At 49.9% G+C, this 20285-nt stretch overlaps 1 non-coding gene across 1 annotated transcript; it reads left to right on the top strand.

Annotated features, from left to right (window-relative positions):
- The first annotated feature begins 7538 nt into the window (after positions 1 to 7538).
- On the top strand, positions 7539 to 7706 carry LOC144676521 (U1 spliceosomal RNA). The gene has a single exon (XR_013575360.1). It is a non-coding gene; the product is annotated as a U1 spliceosomal RNA (small nuclear RNA).
- Positions 7707 to 20285: the final 12579 nt, after the last annotated feature.

Below are 20285 nucleotides of genomic sequence, written 5' to 3'. Positions count from 1 at the left end.
ATAAAATCTTAAACACGATCAAACCGTGGGCTTTTACGGGGAGGCGCCAGGCCCCTCTCTCACACTCAGTTATCGGCAAGAAACAAATGGATGATCAAAGCTTAAAAAAATACTTCAAATTGTGATTTTTTTTTCTTTTTAAATGGTTTTAAAAATTAAACATTAGTGGCCTCAGAAAGAATGCGGTTTTAAGTCTCTCACGAGCTGACAATGTTTCGTATGAATGAGGGAGAGAGAGAGAAAGGTCGACACAGAGGGAGAGGGGGGCGAGGCAGAGGGATAGGGGGGCACAGAGGGAGAGGGGGCGAGGCAGAGGGATAGGGGGGCACAGAGGGAGAAGAAGTGGGGCGGGGGGTAGAAGAGAGAGAGAGACACACACACACACAAAGGGGAGATGCAATTACTGTATAAGAGGTTATATCTGCTTCAAACGACAACGCCCTCGAGTTCCCAAAGGAGCAGAATCAAATCGGAATATCTCTTTTCAACAATTAAATAACACTTCAGTGCGGTCGCAAAGGAATAGGTCTTAAGGAGGGTAGGTGGAGATGGCAATCTGTCAGAGGGAGACTGTGTGTGGGGGATGAGGGGGGTCAAGTGGAGGCACTGCTCATCTCCTTAGAGACAGGGAGACAGAGACAGAGAGAGACACAGTGAGAGAGAGTGAGGAACAGAGAGGGCAGGAGACAGAGAGAGAATGAGGGGGGTAGTGACAGAGAGACTGAGGGCAGGTGTCCACTAGTAATGTCCCACAGGGAGAGAGTGAGGGGGATGGTGGGGGGTCAGTGTCCACAAGCACGAGGCGGGGGAAAGGGGAAGAGACATGTTAGAGGGTAGGGTGGGGACCAGCTGGCTGCTGGGGCCAGGGGGACAGCGGTCGGGGCTGGAGCGTGCAGATTGTGGGGTTGGGTGGGGGGCAGTTCGGGAAGGGGGGCAGCCTGGGAGCGGTGGGACCAGAGTGGGTAGGGTCCAGAGACAGGGCGGGGCCAGTCGACAGGGTCAAGGGACCACAGACGGGGCAACGGGAAACCAGTCAACATCAGGCAATAGGGTGCGGTGAGGGAGGGAGCACAGGGTGGGGCCAGGGGGCAAGGGGGTGGGGCCAGAGGGTGAGGGGGTGGGGCCAGAGGGTGAGGGGGTGGGGCCAGAGGGTGAGGGGGTGGGGCCAGAGGGCAACCAATCAACATCAGGCAATAGGGTGCAGTGAGGGAGGGAGCACAGGGTGGGGCCAGAGGGCAAGGGGGTGGGGCCAGAGGGCAAGGGGGTGGGGCCAGAGGGCAAGGGGGTGGGGCCAGAGGGCAAGGGGGTGGGGCCAGAGGGCAACCAATCAACATCAGGCAATAGGGTGCAGTGAGGGAGGGAGCACAGGGTGGAGCCAGAGAGCAAGGGGTTGGGGCCAGAGGGTGGGACCAGAGGGCAAGGGGGGTGGGGCCAGAGGGCAACCAATCAACATCAGGCAATAGGGTGGTGAGGGAGGGAGCACAGGGTAGGGCCAGAGGGCAAGGGGGTGGGGCCAGAGGGCAAGGGGGTGGGGCCAGAGGGCAACCAATCAACATCAGGCAATAAGGTGCAGTGAAGGAGGGAGCACAGGGTGGGGCCAGAGAACAAGGGGGTGGGGCCAGAGGGCAAGGGGGTGGGGCCAGAGGGCAACCAATCAACATCAGGCAATAGGGTGCGGTGAGGGAGGGAGCACAGGGTGGGGCCAGGGGGCAAGGGGGTGGGGCCAGAGAGAAAGAGGATGGATGAGGGAACAAAGGGGTGGGGCCTGAGGACAACCAATCACTGACAGGCAATGAGGGTGGAGTGAGGGAAGGAACGGGGGGGGGGGGGGAGGGCGAGGCCAGGAAACAACCAATCACTGACAGGCAATGAGGGTGTGGTGAGGGAGGGAGCAGGGGGGTGGGGCTAGAGGGCAACCAATCACTGACAGGCAATGAGGGTGCGGTGAGGGAGGGAGATAGGGCGGGGCCAGAGGGCATCCAATCAGTGACAGGCCATGAGGGTGTGGCAAGGGCGCAGGCAGGGGGCGGGGCATCGTGCAACCAATCGTCAGGCACTCGGGGTTCATTGGGCGGGGCCAAATAACAAAGGGGCGGGGCCTTGTCCAATACCTGCGGGGGAGGGGTGGGCGGTTGAGCTGAGGCCTAGCAGACGGTCATCAGGCCTAACGCTTAGCTTGTCAGCAGCAACGCCTTAGGGGATTCTGGAAGGTTCCGGACCCACCACCCGCCAGAGACCACCCGCTACTTACGATGCCCGGCAGGTTGGCGTATTTAGGATCCGCCATTGCGCTCAACCGGACCGTCGTCTTCGAGCCTTCTTTTAAAATCGGCCGAAAAAAAAAATTCCCTCACCAACCTTCAACGGCCGCCGGTTGGGGGAACAAGGCCGCGAGTTCTCGCGGGATTTGGCGCACGCCCTTTAAAGCTGACGTCACCGCGTTCCCCCTCCTTACGTCCCCTCCTACCCGCCTACATCAGCACGTTCGCCGACAACGTCATCGCATCCGCCGCTACGCCCGCTGGGAGTTGTAGTTTCTTTCATCCCCCCTCCCAATCCTCTTGCATTGCAATGGGTCAATCCACATAAGACAGTCAATGCTAAATCCAAGAAGGGGATTCAGGAGAAAACTCTTTACCCAGAGAGTGGTGAGAATGTGGGACTCCCTACCACAGGGAGCGCTTGAGACCCTTTCAAAAGGAAGATAGATGAGTACATGAGAGAAGAGGGGATAGAAAGCTCAGCTGAGAGGCTGGGATGAGGTCGATGGGATTGGAGGGGAGGTGAGCGGCGTGGTGTATAAGCCCCAGTACAGACTAGTCCGGCCGAACGGGCCTGTTTCTGTGCTGTAAGTGTGTGCAGGGGTGTCCTCCTACACAGAACATGCAGTTATAGCAAGTGATTGGGCAAACGAAATGCTGGCCTTTATTGCAAGAGGGATGCAGTTCAAAGGGAGGGAAGACTTGTACAGGGCATTGGTGCGACCCCACCTGGATTACTGTGTGCAGTTTTGGTCTCCTTAACTTCGGGAGGGATTATACCTGCATTGGAGGCCGTTCAGAAAAGGTTCACTCGGCTGATTCCTGGGGCGAAGGGGGTTTGCCTTATGAGGAGAGGTTGAGCAGGTTGGGCCCTGTACCCATTGGGAGTTTAGAAGAATGAGAGGTGATCTTGTTGGAACGTGTAAGATTCTGAAGGTGGGGGGGCTTGACAGGGTGGATGCTGAGAGGATGTTTCCCACCACCCCCCCTCACCTCGTGGGGGAATCTAGAACTAGGGAGCACAGTGGTTAATAGAATCCAAGCCAGTCGGTGAAATCAAAACCGAGACACAGAGCTGTTCTTTACTGAGATAGTTTACTGACTTTGTTCAGCCTGATGGCTCTCCCCTCACCCCCTCTTTATACCCTTTTGAGCACATACATTAAACCAAATGGAACAAAGTGAAAATGAGGGGGGGTAATCCCTTAAAGGGACACTGTAACTAAAAACAAAATCCTAAAGGAGAATTATCAAATCAAAATAAAATGCTGATCTGGGGGGTCAATAATGCCCCCCCACACACCCCACACCAGGGTCCCTTATTTACAGACTCATTTTGAGAAATGAAAATCAATACATTAAACTAAAAATCAAAAAGGGGGCTAACAGCCTCTGGTGGGGGCACTGTAACTAAAATAAAAACAAGAAAGAAAACTTACAAAATCAAATCAAAATGTCATTTCCCAGGGTGGGGTGATGATGCACCCCAGCGGTGCCCACCAATCGTGGAAGGCCGGTCCCCTATTTATAACTCTTTTGAGTACATTCACAGTTCTTGGTTTCCGGGAGTGGGACATGAACCCACAACCTTCTGATTCAAAGGCGACGGTGCTATGAACTGAGCCACAGCCTATTTATACGTGCTCAAAGTACTTAATTAAACAATGCCCTTCACCTGTGTACCCTTGCAATATAATTAACATTCCATTAACAGATTCCCCTTTCGTTCTTTAAACAATAATTTTTATCACATTCACCATTTCAAAACGAATCAAAGAGGAAAAGAATGATTTTCCACACTTGTAAAACCCTTCGTAATACAAGACCCGCCCACTTCCAGGATTCCAGCAATTTGCCCAAGCAGGCGTTCTTTTTCGTAAAACAGTCTGAAAATTAGTGACTTGCGTCGACCCGTTTTATCTCAGATATCCCTTTTCCCTCTCACGTTCCTTTTACGCTAGCACAGGTCAATCCCTAACCTTTTCTCAGTCACACTCTTTGTTGAATGCACTTTACCCCATAGAGGATGGTTACCCACCTAACATTCAGTGGGCAAACTCTTTTCGGGATGCCCCTCGCATCGGATTTTCTTCATAATGTTTGATAAATAAAATCCCATATCTATCGCTGCCACTAGAGCCAGCGTTTCCGCAGCCAAAGCGCTTTTAACTACCCTTTTTTATTTTCTTCGCCTCCCAGGCCAATGGACAACATTTGCTGTTCTTTCCCGCCAAGAATATGATAAACCCTGCTGTACTGGGATATCCATCCGGAAGATTGGCACGTGAAGCATCGCTAAAAATGGCTAACTTCACAACTTCTGGACCACAAGAGGCTGGGAACCTGAGTGCGCAGTTCTCTGAATTTATTTCTTTAACCTTTTATTTGATCCCAGGACTTCCTCAACTGTAGCGTGTTTCACTGTAGTACTCAGATCTAATACATCATAACTAGCATCAGATCTAGTCTGAGTGCACAACCAGATCAAACTTCCCAATTGGTCTACGTCTCCCTTGGATGCGGGATCCTCCTTATCTGAGGACCTGGCCCAATTGACTGGAATATGATTTTTTTTTCATTCGTGGGATGTGGGCGTCGCTGACTTAGGCCAGCATTTATTGCCAATCCCTAATTGCCCATGCTCAGAGGGCATTTTTTAAGAGTCAACCACATTGCTGTGGGTCTAGGCTCACATGTAGGCCAGACCAGCCGAGGACAGCAGATTTCCTTCCCTAAAGGACCATCGTGAACCAGGTGGGTTTTTAATGACGATGGACAATGGTTTCATGGTCATCATTAGACTTTTAATTCCAGATATTTATTGGATTCAAATTCCCCCATCTGCCATGGTGGGATTCGAACCCGGGTCCCCAGAGCATCACCCTGGGTCTCTGGGGTCTCTGATTGACATTTTCTATTGAGTCAAGGTCAGCCCTGACTTATTCTGCTTAGTGTCAACCTGATGTACTTAAAGGCACCCAGTGCCTGACTTCCAGTCTTAAACAACAACTTTATTTTATCTATCACCCATTGCTTAAATTCTGCAGAAACTCACATCACTAAGGAGACTTTCCACTGCTGTGTTCATTACTACGATGGTCATATTTTCACATACACTCTTAAATTCATCGTTGGCAAATTGCCCCCCATTGTCAGTTAGGAATTTAGCCTGTTCTCCCAGTCCAGTTCCTATCCACTATCTTGTCCACCATTGCCTTTTTTTGCCTTTACTATATGTTACTGTTGACAGACTGAATCTACGGAGCATAAAAGAAAGACGTTTTTGTCCTTATCCCATACCTTCAAGTCCATTGCTACAACTTCATCAAAGTCTCTTGCTAACAGGGGACTCACCATGGACCCTGATGGTGTCCTCCTATATTTTTTTTTTACATATATCACATTTCTCACTGACCTCTTCCACAAGTTTAGTATATTTGCCATCCATCACCCCTGCATCCTTTAGTGGGATTTTTAACCTACGCCAAGTTGGATGGGCAAACTGACGACGTAGTTTTTTAAAACAGTTTGTCTTTTTTTTTCCTTTAAACCCCTACTCCCTGATGTCGTCATCACTTCTTTAACATCGTCATTCGAAATGTTGGGACTTGTTAAGGGGGGATCCAGAAATGTCCCAATTGTGTGAACTGTGAAGCTACAGATTTTCCCAAACAACTGCCTTATCGTGTTCCATATCTAACTTCATTTGAGCCTTTTTCACAGATGTCTTAATCAACGGTGAGGGTATTTCACTGGATGCGACATCTGTGCTGATAAAATGGTTTACCCCGGCTATTTAACACGGAATCACCATTCTCTTCCGCGACTTTAACGCGTTATCATCCCTGAACCTGAAGTAAGTAGAACTTTGGCAGCATCTGCGGAGGGGAGCACAGTTAACGTTTCAAGTCCATATGACTCTTCAACAGAACTAAGTAAAAATAGAAAAGAGGTGAAATATAAGCTGGTTTAAGATGGGGGGCGGTGGGACAGGTAGAGCTGGATAGAGGGCCAGCGATAGGTGGAGATAGCCAGAAGATGTCACAGACAAAAGGACAAAGAGGTGTTGAAGGTGGTGATATCATCTGAGGAATGTGCTAATTAAGGGTAGAAAGCAGGACAAGCAAGGTACAGATAGCCCTAGTGGGGGTGGGGTGGGGGGGAAGGGAAGGGATCGAAATAGGCTAAAAGGTAGAGATAAAACAATGGATGGAAATATATTTAAAAATAATGGAAATAGGTGGGCAAAGAAAAATCTAGATAAATTATTGGAAAAAAAAGGGGGCCTGGTCCACTCCTCCATCACCCCCTACACCTCAACCCCCTCCCACGGCACCTTCCCATGCAACCGCAGAAGGTGCAACACCTGCCCCTTTACTTCCCTTCTCCTCACCGTCCAAGGGCCCAAACACTCCTTTCAAGTGAAGCAGCATTTCACTTGCACTTCCCTCAATTTAGTCTACTGCATTCGCTGCTCCCAATGCGGTTTCCTCTACATTGGAGAGACCAAACGCAGACTGAGTGACCGCTTTGCAGAACACCTTCAGTCTGTCCGCAAGCACGACCCAGACCTCCCTGTCGCTTGGCCATTTCAACACACCACCCTGCTCTCTTGCCCACATGTCCGTCCTTGGCCTGCTGCATTCTTCCAGTGAAGCTCAACGCAAACTGGAGGAACAGCACCTCATCTTCCGACTAGGCACTTTACAGCCTTCCAGACTGAATATTGAATTCAACAATTTTAGATCATGAACTCTCTCCTACATCCCCACCCCCTTTCCGATCCCCCCCTTTTTTCCCGATAATTTATATAGATTTTTCTTTTCCCACCTATTTCCATTATTTTTAAATGTATTTCCATCCATTGTTTCATCTCTACCTTTTAGCCTATTTTGATCCCTTCCCTTCACCCCACCCCCACTAGGGCTATCTGTACCTTGCTCGTCCTGCTTTCTGCCCTTAATTAGCACATTCCTCAGATAATATCACCACCTTCAACACCTCTTTGTCCTTTTGTCTGTGACATCTTTTGGTTATCTCCACCTATCACTGGCCCTCTATCCAGCTCTACCTGTCCCACCCCCCTCTTAAACGAGCTTATATTTCACCTCTTTTCTATTTTTACTTGGTTCTGTTGAAGAGTCATACGGACTCGAAACGTTAACTGTGTTCCTCTCCGCAGACCTGCTGAGTTTTTCCAGGTATTTTTATTTTTGTTTTGGATTTCCAGCGTCCGCAGTTTTCTGCTTTTAAGTAGAACTTTCTTGTTCCTCAATCTTACTTAACTGGGCGGGGGAGAAACCACGATCATGAAGGCGGTTCTCCCAGGATGAGGCTAGCCCATTGAGCGTCGGGCGTGCTGACAACTGCGATGTCCCCAAACCACGGGATACTCAACTGCAAAGTTTGTGGTCGTGGGCGGGACACTGTTCGCGCTCCTTCCCTGGGAAAAAAACTCACTTCGGTCTTTACTATTTAGAGAACCCAGGCCACCCTTTAACCAGCCCACTCCCACACACTGGGGATGTGCACCCACTGCCGAGCACAGCACGATTGAATGAGTCTGCGGCAAGAACGCCCATTGCCAGGCGAAAGCTTCTGGTGACACAATACAACTCTTTCTGACTGATCAGTATCGTCATCTCCCCCTCCTGATCCTTCCAAGTCATGCGTCATTTTAAAAAAACCCTGCTGTTGTGTTTGGGACGATGCATCACCTGATGATACTTCGAGTCACATCAGAAACAGCTGTTGACCATTCCGCGTTTACTCCTGGGCTTCCTTCTCCTGCCATAGTTAGCCAATTCCTGCCGTCTGCTAGAGCTACCACAAAGGTCCCTTATCCTCGTTTCTTTTGTTTGCGGCCCTTCTTTCGTACTGACGCTCGTGCCCCACATCGAAACGATCTCGAAATGCTGCCAGCATTGAACCCGCCATCTTTTGTGTTAACGCCGAATGTTATGGCACAGCTGATGGTAAAATGCTGAGCTGCTCAAATCCCAACGGGAAACTTGAAACAACTGCCACGACTGTTTTTGCAATTTGTGTGAATTTCGAGATGCATGCCTTGAATTCTGTAGTAATAAGACTGCCCAGTCTTATAGGATTCTTCTTACAAAACTAAATTAGACCTTTCTTAATAGAAGAAATGATTTTAAGCACGCACATAAATCTACAAGTTACTACTATGATAATTTCTGAATCCCCTAGTTAATCTAACTCCCAGTTACACTTTTGTTAAGGCAGCAAACAGGAAGCCACGTAGATTTTAAAAGACCCAGGCAAAGTAACACACAACACTCTGAAATGGTTGAATTCAACTTCAGTTCTTTGTAGACAGCAGTTTGAGGTTTAGATGCTGAAGGCTTTTCACACTTGTTAGATCTTAGAATGCCTTCCCTTACACACAGCCTTCTCTCCTTTATCCATATTTTCCCCTTTGAATGCAAATTCCCATTGTTTCACTATGTCTTTAGACTTTATCTCCCTAATAATATAAAGATCTCTCATAGTACCAATTTTACCAGTAATCTTTGGGGAAAAATAAACACACTGGGCAGGATTTTCGGCTCCTTGGGCAGGCCTGGGAGCGGCCGGGAAACGGTCCACCGCCTGCGATCAGCCCCCAATTAACGGCCAGCCGGCGTGAAAGGCACACCGAGAAGCTCAGCGCTACCGTAGACAGATTAAAAATTCTGCCCAAAAGTTTGCATTTTTTAAAAATTAATTGTGGAAACCTCATCCCGCCCGTGGATGAGGTTTCCTAAAAAAATCAAAAGGCTGCCGACTCTCTCTTGCGCCCACCGACCGAAATATCGCGCGCGTGCGCGATGATGTCAGGACGCTCGCCCGACGTCATCGCGCGCTATTTTACGCCCCATCAGGTCGACCCGCGGGACGTTAAAATCCTGCCCACTGTTTCTTAACTTCCCCTGACTAGGTGGCACGTTTCACCCCCTCCTTTGAAATCAACCCAGTCTGGCTTACTTAAAAATGCAAACATTCCCTTTCCACCTGTTTACCCACTTAACACTTCAAACCAAACTTATCTTCTGTTACATCGAAGCCTTCAGACCAGCTAGCTGCCTTGAATTCAATCAAGTCTCACACACACACACACACACACACACACACAGACCCCACTATTACTCTTTTTAAAATAAATTCCAATAACATTATGGAAAGTATTATATCTTCCTGACATGAATGGTGCTTTGAAAGTGGCTGGAAACAAATGTCTCCCCAGAAATACTTATTACAGCTTCAGACACATGTTCCATAAGAGTATCTCTTTCTGACAACCGAACAGCCTTAGTTCAAACATGGACAAAAAAGCTCAGCTCCCAAGGTGAGGTGAGAGTGACTGCCCTTGACATCAAGGCAGCATTTGACCAAGTGTGGCATCAAGGAGCTTTAGCACAATGAGAATCAGGGGGAAAACTATCCGCTGGTTGGAATCATACCTAGCACATAGGAAGATGGTTGTGGTTGTTGGAGGTCAGTCATCTCAGCTCCAGGACATCACTGCAGGAGTTCCTCAGGGCAGTGTCCTCAGCACAACCATCTTCAGCTGCTTTATCAGTGACCTTCCATCATAAAGTCAGAAGTAAGGGATGTTCGCTGATGATTGCACAATGTTCAGCACCATTCACGACTCCTCAGATACTGAAGCAGCCCATGTCCAAATGCAGCAAGACGTGGACAATATCCAGGCTTGGGCTGACAAATGGCAAGTAACATTCGCGCCACACAAGTGCCAGGCAATGACCATCTCCAACAAGAGAGAATCCAACCATCGCCCCTTGATGTTCAATGGCATTACCATCACTGAATTCCCCCACTATCAATATCCTGGGGGTTACCATTGACCGGAAACTGAACTGGACCAGCCATATAAATACTGTGGCTACAAGAGCAGGTCATAGGCTGGGAATCCTGCAGCAAGTAACTCACCCCTTAGACTCTCCAAAGCCTGTCCACCATCTACAAAACACAAGTCATGAGTGTGATGGAATACTCTCCACTTGCCTGGATGAGTGCAGCTCCCACAACACTCAAGAAGCTCGACACCATCCAGGACAAAGCAGCCCCGCTTGATTGGCACCCCATCCACAAACATTCACTCCCACCATCCCCAACGCACAGTGGCAGCAGTGTGTGCACCATCTACAAGATGCACTGCAGCAACTCACCAAGGCTCCTTCAACAGCACCGCCCAAACCCATGACCTCTACCATCTAGAAGGACAAGGTCAGCAGACACATGGGGAACACCACCACCTGCAAGTTCCCCTCCCAGCCACTCACCAACCCGACTTGGGAATATATCGGCCGTTCCTTCACTGTCGCTGGGTCAAAAATCCTGGAACTCCCTCCCTAACAGCGCTGTGGGTGTACCTACACCACACGGACAAAATCCTGGAACTCCCTCCCTAACAGCGCTGTGGGTGTACCTACACCACACGGGGACTGCAGAGGTTCAAGAAGGCGGCTCACCCCCCACCTTCTCAAGGAGGGCAATCAAGGGATGGGCAATAAATGCTGGGCCCAGCCCAGCGACGCCCGCATCCCAAGAACGAATTTGAAAAAAACTCCGATCAGGACCAGGAGCCCTACCCGCGTTGGACACTCCAGCACAATCCAACAATTGGAAAGCAAGCACTGAATTAGGGATCCCCCAGGTAGAATTTCTGCAATCTGCTACATGGGCCGTTAAACTCCGTGACATATTCTTCCGTGGAATAGCCGTCCGCCCTTCTAAATTTCTCGGGGTCTGACCACGTCCTCACGTGCCCTCGTCCGATCACCTTCCTTATAAGTTCGGCCCATAAATTATCCGGGTGCCCAAGTAGTGAGCCTGGACCTCCGAAAATGCTCTACGCCTGATCTGACCTTGCTCCTGTGGGGGAAGCCCATGTAGCAGGCCGTGGCAAGGGATTAACTCGCCTCGTGGACCCCGGAATCGTGACCGCTGACCACCCAGGACAGGTACAGGTGCTCGTCTTTGGCGCCTGATCGAATTTATTGAGTAAAACAGTCATACAGACGCTCGAGATGATAGTACTTAACCCGGGCGACAGGACACAGTCGGTGCGATCGAGCCCATCCAGGTTACCGCAACGCTGGCTCTTGGGATTTCCTCTTGACTCCCTCTTTCTTCTCTCTGGACTGCACGACGAGGGCCCCAAGATCGTCCTCTTTATACCCTTTCCTGGGTTTAGCCCTACCTTAGATAAGGTGACTGATTAGCTTAACCCTTGAGTCGGGTAAGATCTCACCTGTTAGCGGTCCTGACTAGGTTACTGTAAGCTCTTTGTCCACCTGATCGGTTTGCTATTATTTTGTTGTGGGCTTGATTGGCTTATATTTGCCATGAAGCCTTTACTCATTGACCAGGCGCCGTAGTCAGCATTCCCTTACCTTAACTGTCACTTAACAAGGGCATTTAACATAAACACTTTATTAGCACAGCCTCAGAGTAAAGGGAAGACCTTTTAAAACAGAGATGAGGAGAAACTTCTTTAGCCAGAGAGTGGTGAATCTATGGAATTCATTGCCACAGAAGGCTGTGGAGGCCAGGTCATTGAGTGTATTTAAGACTGAGAAAGATTAGGTTCTTGATTGGTAAGGGGATCAAAGGTTGCGGGGAGAAGGCGGGAGAATGGGGTTGAGAAACTTATCAGCCATGATTGAATGGTGGAGCAGACTCGATGGGCCGATTGGCCTAATTTCTGCTCCTATGTCTTATGGTCTTTTGTCACAGGAAATGGTTCATCTTCAAAGACTAAGAACATCCTGGAAGCATTTGTGTTTTTTTTTAAAAATGACCCTGTCCCTTAAAGGGTTGACGCAGGGACTCTGGTGGCTGCTGTTCCGGGAAAAGACAGCATTTTACAGGAAAAGGTAATCGAGCGGTTTTAAAGGAGCTTGAAACCTCTTGACCCCGGGCGGACTGTTTACATAAAGGGTCACACGGCGGTTTTAGGCTTTGAGAGAGAAAAAAACCATGCCTGGGAAACGGGTGTTTATAAAGCTGGCTTGGGTTTGGGCTTCGGGGAGAAAATGGGAAGGACCAACCGCTTGAGTAAAGAAGACAGCAGCTCCCAAAACTCGAGACCCCAGTCCCAAAGCAGAGAGCGAATGGAAGTCGCTCCACGTTCTGAAATCGACTGACTGCAAGTTTTCCTCGAGTCCACCTGAAAAGTAGCGCAAGGGTCATCGATTGTACCACAGGCCAGCGCTGAGAGACCAACCCTATAACCCGGACACCATTTCAAGGACTCCACCATCTATCCTCTTCCCTCGAACCACCGACTTTTAACCTTTTGGCAGAGTTCCTGTATTTTATTTTATTATTGTGTGTGTGTGTGTGTGAGAGTTAGGGTATGTAAGGTGGTGGCATTGTCACTGGACTAGAGACCCAGGGTAATGCTCCGAGGGCCTGGGTTTGAATCCCACCACGGCAGATAGTGGAACTCGAACCCAATAAAAGCGCGGAATTAAAAATCTAATGATGACCCTGAAGTTGATTGTCGGAAAAATCCATCCAGTTTTACTAATGTCCCCAAGGGAAGGGAATCTGCTGCCCTTACCTGGTCTGGCCGACGTGTGAGTCGGGGTCCACAGCAATGCGGCTGACCCTTAACTGCCCTCTGAAATGGCCTGGCAAACCACTCAGTTCCTGGATGATAAGTGCTGGCCCTTGTCCCACAAATGAATAATTAAAACAAACACTGCACGTTAACAAGCTTTGTCTTTCTGGTTTTATAACACACTAATAATTTAATTGAAGAAACCTTGGCCTTGGGCGGTGACTCTAAGGTTCACGGGTAAAGCACAGGTTTGGCCATACAGAGAGCTGGAGAAACTATTTAAATATACGTTGTGACCCGTGGGGTAGTGGGGACCAGAGACAGACGGCGCGCTCCTCCCATCCCGGTCGTAAGACATTACAGAACATGTCCGTGACTAACGGCCACAATCCACTCGGTCACCAGTTTGTACAACGCGCACCAGTCTCACTTCTCGAATCTCACTGAGTCATGACTAACAATTTGAAGGACTATTAAGAGAAGCTATCACAAGGAATTAATTCATAGGGTGCTAATTCTAACAAAGGAAAAGTGCCGGGCCCACACATTGCTTTTCCTTTGGCAGGGACTGTCATGAAGATATTAATGTGTCTTAATTGGATTAAAGCCAGCTAAGTCGTGGCACTTTGATGGATAATAGTTTTGAGATGTTAAACAGTAAGGCAAGAGGGTACGTTTGCATTTTGCTGAATAAACCATTCAAAGACTGGGGGGGTGAAATCTTGCGCCTGGCTAGGAGACACCAAGCAATATGTTGAACAAAAACAGAAACAGAAATACCTGGAAAAACTCAGCAGGTCTGGCAGCATCGGTGGAGGAGAGCACAGTTGACGTTTCGAGTCCTCATGACCCTTCGACAGAACTCTGTCAATATGTTGATATTACTAATAAAACTGGCGCTATGAAAGGGGGTTTTTATTGTTAGGAGAGGTGGAGTTCAAAGGGCCTGGTGATACAATGAGAATTTGCATTCAAAGGAAAGGCTAGGTATAGACAGAAAAGAGTCTTGTGTGAGTGTAGAAGTCAGAGGCATGTGAGATCTAAGCCACCTGTAAGCCTGTGCAAAGGAACCAAATAGGAAGGAACCTCGTTTGGAATTTGTAAGGTCAAATGAGCTTTGCCTGGTGTCTGTTTAAAGTCTATGGGTTACTGTTACCTTGGGGAAGATTCACCTGGGAGTGATTATTTTGGGGATTTGTTTAATAGTTTTTAACGGTCGTCATTTGTAGGCATGTGTATGTGTTTAATTTCTTGCTAAATTAATAAATGTTTAATTTATTTTATATAGAACACCTCTTGAGGCTCGGTGGTTTCACTTCTGAATTCGGGGCTGCATCTCCAACATACCCATTGAAAATATAGGTTATGACAGTTGTTTAAAGTGTCCCTCTGGGATTTTTAAATAACTCAGGTCTTTACCAACTGCTGTGTCACAACAGGGATGTAACCCGTGGCCCATATGTCCACTTCATTCCTCCCCTGGGTCATCAGGTCCCAGCTTCGCAGAATAATGGCGGAAAGTACTTTGCAACTTGGTTTCTCTATCCTTCTCCAAATGTCTGAACATGAGTCTTAGTTTCCAATGTTCACCTTGAGGCCAGCCATCCCTTGCCACCAATGTTAACAGAATCCAAACTGGTTGCTGAAGCTAAAACCAAAACACAGAGCTGATCTTTACCGAGAGAGTTTATTGCTGTTGTTCAGTCCTAGAGGTCTGCCCTCACTTCCAGCTGTTCCTTATTTATACGTGCTCAAAGTACTTAATTAAACAACGCCTTTTCACTTACAATATCATTAACATACCGCTAATAACTCCGTTTCAGAATAAGGGGTTGAAGACGGAGACGAGGAGGAATTTCTTCCCTCAGAGGGTGGTCAACCTGTGGAATTCTCTCCCCGCCACCTCCCCCCACCCAGAGAGCAGCGGAGGCCGGGTCAGTGAATATATTCAGACAGATGATTTGGACAGATTTCTGATCAACAAGGGAGTCGAGGGTTATGGGGGCCGGGAGGGGGAGGGTCGTTGATGCCGGGGGGAAGGTGCAGGCGGAAGAGGGGAGTTAAGGCCACAATCAGATCAGCCATGATCTGATGGATCCGATCCATGGCTGGCCAAGGTCGGATGGGCTGGGGGGTGTCCTCCTCGGAGCAGACAAGGCCGAGGGGAGATTGGATTGAGGCGTACGAAACTGTGAGGGGCCTGGACAGTGAGGATGGGAAGAGCCTATGTACTTTAGCAGAGAGAGGTCGGCGACTAGGGGGTGTAGATTGAAAGTGATTGGCAGAAGGATTAGAGGGGGGAGAAATGAGGAAAACCTTTTTCACCCAGAGGTTTGTGGAGGTTGGGGGGGTTCTGGAACTCACTGCCTGAAAGGGTTAGTAGAGGCAGAAACCCTCAACTCATTTAAAAGGTGTCTGGACGTGCACCTCAATGGACCACATGCTGGAAAGTGGGATTGGGCTGGGGGGGACCCAAGACATGATGGGCCAAGTGGCCTCTTTCTGTGCTGTAAGCTGTTTATGATCTTATCGAATGGGGGAGCAGGTTTGAGGGGCTGAATGGCCTGCTCCTATATTTAAGGGGAAACTGGATAAGTACGAGGGAGTAAGGAGCAGTAGACCATTCGGCCCCTCGAGCCTCTTTTATCTATTTTTTGTTCATGGGGTGTGGGTGTTGCTGGCTAGGCCAGCATTTACTGCCCATCCCAAATTGCCCCTTGTTCAGAGGGCATTTAAGAGTCAACCACATTGCTGTGTGGGTCTGGAGTCACATGTAGGCCAAACCAGGTAAGGTCAACAGAATTGCCTTCCCTAAAGGGGACATTAGTGAACCAGATGGGTTTTTACAACATGGTTGTAAATGGTTTCACAAGTCATCGTCAGATTTTTAATTCCAGGTTTTTATTCAATTGAAATTCCTCCACCTGATGTAGCGGGGGTTTCCCAGAGCCTTACCCTGGGTCTCTGGATTACTAGCCCAGTGACAATACCACAACACCATTGCCTCCTCCGCCCCTGCTCTGCCATTCACATAATAAAAAGCCCCAGGTCGCTCCACAGAGGCATTACAAAACAAAACATTAACCCCCCCGAGCCACATATCAGGGACACATGACGAGAAAGCTTGGTCAGAGATAGGCTTAAAGGAGCGCTCTTGAGAAGGAAGGAAGCAAGATGGGAGAGGTTTAGGGAGGGGATTCCGGGAGTTAAGGGCCCCAGGCAGCTGAAGGCACGGCCGCGCCAAAGGTGGGGCGACGGGAATCGGGGGGTTGTGCGGGAGGTCAGGATCGGAGGAGCCCAGGGAGCTTGCAGGGTCGTGGGGCTGGAGGAGGTCACAGAGATACGGAGGAGGCGAGGGATTGGAGCAGGGGAATTTTGAAATCGAGGCGCTGCTTGAGCGGGAACCAGCGCTGGTCTGCGGGGACAGTGGGCGATGGGGGAATGGGATTCGGTGTGAGCTGGGATGGGGGGGACAGGAAAGTTTTAGATGAGCTGAGGTTTTACAGAGGGTAGATTGCAATTCACCAGCTAGGACCGTATTGGAACAATTAGATCTGGAACCGACATGGTCAGTATAGGTTCCATAGAATTACAGGATGCATTCCAGACCCTAACGCCTCGATTGACCCTGTCTCCCCCACACTCTCAGGCAGCGCATTCCAGACCCTAACGCCTCGATTGACCCTGTCTCCACCACACTCTCAGGCAGCACATTCCAGACCCTAACGCCTCGATTGAACCTGTCTCCACCACACTCTCAGGCAGCGCATTCCAGACCCTAAGGCCTCGATTGACCCTGTCTCCCCCACACTCTCAGGCAGCGCATTCCAGATCCTAACGCCTCGATTGACCCTGTCTCCCCCACACTCTCAGGCAGCGCATTAAAGACCCTAACGCCTCGATTGACCCTGTCTCCCCCACACTCTCAGGCAGCGCATTCCAGACCCTAACGCCTCGATTGACCCTGTCTCCACCACACTCTCAGGCAGCGCATTCCAGACCCTAACGCCTCGATTGACCCTGTCTCCCCCACACTCTCAGGCAGCGCATTCCAGATCCTAACGCCTCGATTGAACCTGTCTCCACCACACTCTCAGGCAGCGCATTCCAGACCCTAACGCCTCGATTGAACCTGTCTCCACCACACTCTCAGGCAGCGTATTCCAGACCCTAACTCCTCGATTGAACCTGTCTCCCCCACACTCTCAGGCAGCGCATTCCAGATCCTAACGCCTCGATTGAACCTGTCTCCCCCACACTCTCAGGCAGCGCATTCCAGATCCTAACGCCTCGATTGAACCTGTCTCCCCCACACTCTCAGGCAGCACATTCCAGATCCTAACGCCTCGAGTGACCCTGTCTCCACCACACTCTCAGACAGCGCATTCCAGATCCTAACTCCTCGATTGAACCTGTCTCCCCCACACTCTCAGGCAGCGCATTCCAGATCCTAACGCCTCGATTGACCCTGTCTCCCCCACACTCTCAGGCAGCACATTCCAGACCCTAACGCCTCGATTGACCCTGTCTCCCCCACACTCTAAGGCAGCGCATTCCAGATCCTAACCACTCGCCGTGTGAGAAAGTTTCTCCTCAAGTCTCCATTGCTTCTTTTACTAATCACCTTAAATCTGTGTCCCTCTGGTTCTCGATCCTTCCCCCCCAATGGGAACAGTCTCTCCCTGTCCACTCTGTCCCAGACCCCTCGTGATTTTGAACACCTCGATCAAATCTCCTCTCGACTTTCTCTTCTCCGAGGAGAACAGTCCCAGTTTCTCCAATCTGTCCACGTCACCGAAGTTCTTCATCCCTGGAACCATTCTCATGAATCTTGTCTGCACCCTCTCTAAGCCCTTCACATCCTTCCTAAAATGCGATGCCCAGAACTGGATGCTGGGTCAAAATCCTGGAACTCCCTTCCTAACAGCGCCGTGGGTGTACCTACACCACACGGGACTGCAGCGGTTCAAGATGGTGGCTCACCCCCCACCTTCTCAAGGGGTAATTAGGGATGGACAATACATTCTGGCCATTCCAGCAACACCCCACATCCCGTGAACGAATGAATAAAAAACAATATATCCTTTATCCTTATTGTGCACAGAAATATTGTTGTTGCTTCTCTCATGAACTCAGGAGTGTGATGGGACACTCTCCACTTCCCTGGATTGCTCCCACAACATTCAAGAAGCTCGACACCGTCCAGGACAAAGCAGCCCCGCTCGATGGGACACCCCATCCACCAACATTCACTCCCTCCACCACCACCGACGCACAGGGGCAGCAGTGTGTGTACCATCTACAAGATGCACTGCAGCAACTCACCAAGGACTCCTTCGACAGCGCCGCCCAAACCCACCACCTCTACCATCTAGAAGGACGAGGGCAGCAGACACATGGGGAACACCACCACCTGCAAGTTCCCCCTCCCGAGCCACTCACCATCCCGACTTGGGAAATATATCGGCCGTTCCTTCACTGTCGCCGGGTCAAAATCCTGGAACTCCCTCCCTAACAGCGCCGTGGGTGTACCTACACCACACGGGCAAAATCCTGGAACTCCCTCCCTAACAGTGCTGTGGGTGTACCTACACCACACGGGACAAAATCCTGGAACTCCCTAACAGCGCCGTGGGTGTACCTACACCACACGGACAAAATCCTGGAACTCCCTCCCTAACAGCGCTGTGGGTGTACCTACACCACACGGACAAAATCCTGGAACTCCCTGCCTAACAGCGCTGTGGGTGTACCTACACCACACGGGACAAAATCCTGGAACTCCCTAACAGCGCCGTGGGTGTACCTACACCACACGGATAAAATCCTGGAACTCCCTCCCTAACAGCGCCGTGGGTGTACCTACACCACATGGTCAAAATCCTGGAACTCCCTGCCTAACAACGCTGTGGGTGTACCTACACCACACACGGGGACTGCAGCAGTTCAAGAAGGCAGCTCACCCACCCCCCCCACCTTCTCAAGGGGGCAATTAGGGATGGGCAATAAAAGTCCAGCGACGCCCACATCCCCTGCCAACCAATGGAAGCTTCACTCCCCAACTGGGTGGGGGGTAGGAGGTGGGCTTAGGTTCTGCTGGAGGCCTGGACCTTGTCCAAGCAAGTCCAGCCACTCAAGAGTGTCCATTGCCACCAGCGAGCCAGTGAATGGCGAGAGGGGTGTTCTTCCCCCAGCAGCTGGTGTACTCTGAGAAGGCAAAAGGCTGTGTGTGTGTGTGTGTGCATGAGAGAGGCTAGGCTGAGGGTGAGTCTGATCCAAAGAAAGACCAGGGGCTCCGGCTGGAATTTGACTCTGCTCTCGCTGCCCTGCAAGATACAGAGACGGATTTGGCCCCAAGGGGCAAGTTGGGCGGGGAAGAAGAGAGAGAGAAATTGGAAAAAATAGAAATCGAGCAGGTTTTCCTCTCCGTTTGCAAATTGGTTTATTTAAACGGTGCGAATTGTAAATCGCCAGCCTGGCCTATCTGGGAGAACTGATGTCTGTGATGTAGTTTGCAAAGGAGGGTGGCTATAGGCATCCCTGTTCAGCACTGCACAGTGGGAAGCATCGAGATACCCAGCCCGCTCCTGTCCTCTGTTTCTCCCTCCCTCCATATTTCCCTTTCTCTCTATTTCTCACTATCTCTCTCTCACTATTCTCCCCCTCTACTTTGCTCTATTTCTCTCTATTCTCTCTTTAATTCTCTCTATTCTCCCCCTCTATTTCACTCTCTCTATTTCTACCCTCTCTATTTCTATCTATTCTCTCTCTAAATCTCTCTCTCTCTCTATTTCTCTCTCTCTATTTCTGTTTCTCCCCCTCCGTCTCTCTCTGTTTCTTCCCTTCTGTCTTTATCTCTCTATTTATCTCTCTCTGTTTCTCCCCCTGTCTCTGTCTCTCTCTCTCTATTTCTCCCCACTCCATTTCTGTTTCTCCCCCTCTCTGTCTCTCTGCTTCTCCCCTTGTCTATCTCTCTCTATTTCTCTCTCTCTCTCTCCCTGTTTCCCCCTCCCTCTGTTTCCCCCTCTCTCTATTTCTCTCTGTTTCCAACCCCCTCTCTCTGTTTCTATCCCCTCTCTATTTCTCCCCCCCTCCCCTCTCTCTGATTCTAACCCTCCTCTTTCTCTCTCTTTGTTTTCCTCCCTCCCTCTCTGTTTCTAACCCTCCTCTCTCTCTCTTTGTTTTCCTCCCTTCCTCTCTGTTTCTAACCCTCCTCTCTTTGTTTTCCTCCCTCCCTCTCTCTGTTTCTAACCCTCCCTCCCTCTCTGATTCTCCGCCCCTCTCCCTCTCCCTCTCTGTTTCTATACACCCCCTCCCTCTCTCTCTCTCTCTCTCTGTTTCTCCCTCCCTCCTCTCTCTCTCTCTCTCTCTTGTTTCTAACCCTCTCTCTCTCTCTCCGCCTCCACTGCTGCTGTTTCCCCTTTGCTTACTCT

Source organism: Cetorhinus maximus, unplaced genomic scaffold (genome assembly GCF_964194155.1).
Source record: "Cetorhinus maximus unplaced genomic scaffold, sCetMax3.hap1.1 HAP1_SCAFFOLD_1661, whole genome shotgun sequence".
Taxonomy (NCBI): domain Eukaryota; kingdom Metazoa; phylum Chordata; class Chondrichthyes; order Lamniformes; family Cetorhinidae; genus Cetorhinus; species Cetorhinus maximus.
This window is presented reverse-complemented; position numbering and strand designations above follow the sequence as displayed.